The following is a 3,469-nucleotide window of genomic DNA, read 5'->3' as shown; positions in this document are numbered from 1 at the left end:
TGCCGCTGCGGCCGTGCCAGCCACAACCTTCACAGCCTTCACAGCCCCAGCGTGGGGCTGCCCCTTTGTGACACAACAGCCCATGGGGCTGCCCCTTTGTGATGCACTAGCCCGTGGTTCTCTCATTTCCATGGCTGCAAAACCCCACCCCAACTCCATCCCTTTCCCTTCCCTTCCCAAGGGCAGCCAGCCTTAAGCCCAGCCTGGCCACGCCTGAGGGTTTCACACTGTCTAGGAAGTAAACCCTCTCCAAAGCTACTTTTCAAGTCCTTTATTTCTGGAATTCCCACTCAGTTCTGGGTTGCAGCTGGTTGGTGTGGGAATTGGTTAATTTCTCTTCACATCAAACAAAGTGCTGGGACACAAACAATGGCACCATGCTGTGGAAGTTAAAGCAGCTCTGCACTCCCCAGTAGATGAGCCCACAATTCAGCTGGCCGATAGCTTTAGGGAACTAATTGACCATCCAAACATTCCACTTTTGCTCTGCTTCATTGTTCCAGGGGTTTATTTCCTGCTTTCTTGATTGCAGAGACACCCAAACCCAACATAAACATCATCTTCCTCAAAACATTTCTGACCCTGGCAGTTCCTGACAATTCAAAATTTTCTTCATAGAAATAGCACTTGGCAGGTCATTCTAAAATACTCTCCAACAGAGCAGATAAAACTAATCATCCTTGATTTGGCAGAACTAAGCCTAACCCACGGGACACGTGGGTCTGATCCCTTCTTCAGCATCTGCAAAATTATTCTTCAAGTCTCATCTCTCTTATCTATTCAAAGATCTCTGCATTAGATGCCCCCAGTGTTCAGTGGGCTGACATGATCAGTGTATCTGTAGGGTGTAAATTGGCCATGCAAAGTTCTCCATTGTTGTGCAAGGGGTTTACTCCTGCTTTCTTTCCTGCAGACACACCCAAACCCAACATTACAACACCTGCCTCAAAGCAATTCTCATTTGGACTGTCCCTGAAAATTCAAACCTATACTCAGAGTGTTTCCCTGTCCCCAGGGACAGGCTCCAAGGCTGGGCTCTCACCTGCATGGAATGAAGAAGAGCTGCTGCCCTTGCCAGTGGCTCCGGGGTCTGGTGATTAGGGCTTTGAATGCAGCTTTTGTACACACACTGCCTCTCTGGGCCAAGCAGCATTCCGGGACATTGGCAGCACCTCTGCAGGCCAACATCCTCCAGGCACAGCTGCAGGAACGAGATTGCAGCAAGTTCTGGCTGAAGGAGTCTCCAGGCTGCAGCAGCCCTTCACCTGCAGCAGAATCATCTTGTGCTGCCGTGGGAGAAAGCAAAGGGGGTGACGGGCTCTTTGCAGATGAGGGTCTCCTCCATGTGCTGCTGCTCGCTGGGCTGATACAGCTGCTGGTGCCCTCCCCTGCAGATGTACCAGGAGCCTGTCTGGAAAAATAACACTGCCAGTGCCAGTGCCAGCCACCAATCCCTGCCATGGCCCTGCCCGCAGGGCGTCCTGCCTACCAAACTGCTCCAGTCAGGTGATGTCAGACACCATCAAAATACATTCAAACTATGCATTTTACACATTCTTTCCAAATCATGGCCATGCAGTCCACATGCTGGAGGCAGACTGCTCTTGGCAGAATGGGGGAAGCCCCAGCAGCTGCTCTCCCCATGGCTGGATGGCCATGGCAGCAAAGCCAAGTCTCTCACCGTGTCCACTGCTGTTGGGACCCAGTGCTTTGGACATGTTCTCACTGAACTCAGGCTTCTGCTACAGCAGTATTGTGCCTTCACACATTTGATAACTAAGAGTTGGAATGGTAAGGACTCGTTACAAGAGCTACCAAATAAAAGGGGAGGGAGGGGGTGAGTGAGTTAGAATAGTTTGCTCCTTTTTAATACAAGCATACCTGGACTGAAGCAGGGACACTGGGCTAATCGTACTTGCGACTGGTTTGTAAGCCTTGTCTCTAGCAATTCCCACCAGTCTGCAAGCATTTTTTAGTAGAAAGGGGTAGATAAATTTTACTGCACATCCATGAGTAAGTTGAAGCCAGAACTCCAAGTACAAAACAAATACTCCCAAATCGGCCACCCATGGGGAAAGGAAGAAGAAAAGCAGGTGAAACAAGTGCCACTGCAACTGAATTGCCTGCATTCATCCCATGGTCCAGCCTTTGCGGACAAAAGCACTTCAATTCAAACACACAGCTTAAGAGCAAGGAATTCAAGTGTTTTGAGAGCATTTAAAACCTGATTCCTATTACTTTCAAGGAAAGGTAGATGCTAAATTCCTTAAAAACACAAATATGTGTCTATTTGGGACTGCATCCTTCAAAGCAGGAATGGAAGTTCAGAATTGCAGAACTGTTTCCATTGGAAAAGGCCTTTAAGATCATAGAGTCCTCCCAATAACCTGTGACCACTAACACTGCCAAGGCAACCACAAAAGCATATCCCAGGAAATGTTGGGAGATGAGACATCTTTCTTGTCTCCTTTGTCTCCCCAGGAGCCCCTTGGCAGGAGAAATGCCCACATGGGCTTTATCTGACTCCTTTCCAACCAGCCTTTCCCTCACTCCCAGGTGGCATTTGCTCTGCAGGCTTCACTAGCTCGTTCAACCCAGAGGAGCACTCAGAGGAGAAAATGCTGCCTGGCGTGGGCCTGTCTGATCCCTGTCCCATCTTGATTCCATCTGCCCCCTTCCCTCTCCCATCAAAGAGACCGAAGGATCCCCCACAACCCCACGGTACTGCAGCAGATCCCGGGCACGTTCCCTCCTCCGCTCCTTGGTGGCCCTGGGGAGGCTCCAGAGCCCTCCCTGTGTGCGGGACAGCTGCTGCAGCACCGCTGCGCCTGCGGGCCAGCAGCGCCCAAGGAGCAGCTGCGCAAGTTCAGAGTCTGAAACAGAATCCTCAGCGCACACAAATGACAACTGGCATTTCAGGGGCTGGCAGGAGAAGCTAAATCCATCTGCTCCTTGCCCCTGCTAGCCATGGCCACGGTGATGCAACTGGAAGAATTGCCCCTGCCCAGGAAGCTCTCAGGTAGAAGAGAGGAGCAAAAGCCACGTGTTTCTGAGCTGCTAGCTCCCAGTGCCTCAGGTCTTCCTTCCAATTGCTAAAGGGTTTGGGCTATTTTTACTGTTTCAACCCTTGTTGTGCACCCCTGTGAGCAAGTAAGAACCACAAACCCTCTCCCTCAAAGTCTTGAGGTAGTGACAAAGCAGAACTTGTTCTGGTGATTTTCTCACTTCTAAAAGAACTTCTAAAAGAACTAAAAGAACTCACTTCTAAAAGAACTAAAAGAACTAAAAGAACTTTTCTCCTGGTGATTTTACAATCCCGTGCAGACTCTGACAGCAAACCCATGCTGTAGAGGAAAGATTGACCTTGGAATTGTAGGGCACTTTCTGGGTGGGTGTTTGTCTTGGTTTGACCCGGAAGTGAGTTTTTGGAATGGTTATGGTCAAACCAGTCAGTGGCCAGACTTGAAAT

Source organism: Passer domesticus, chromosome 11 (assembly GCF_036417665.1).
Source record: "Passer domesticus isolate bPasDom1 chromosome 11, bPasDom1.hap1, whole genome shotgun sequence".
NCBI classification, from domain to species: Eukaryota; Metazoa; Chordata; class Aves; order Passeriformes; family Passeridae; genus Passer; species Passer domesticus.
This window is presented reverse-complemented; position numbering follows the sequence as displayed.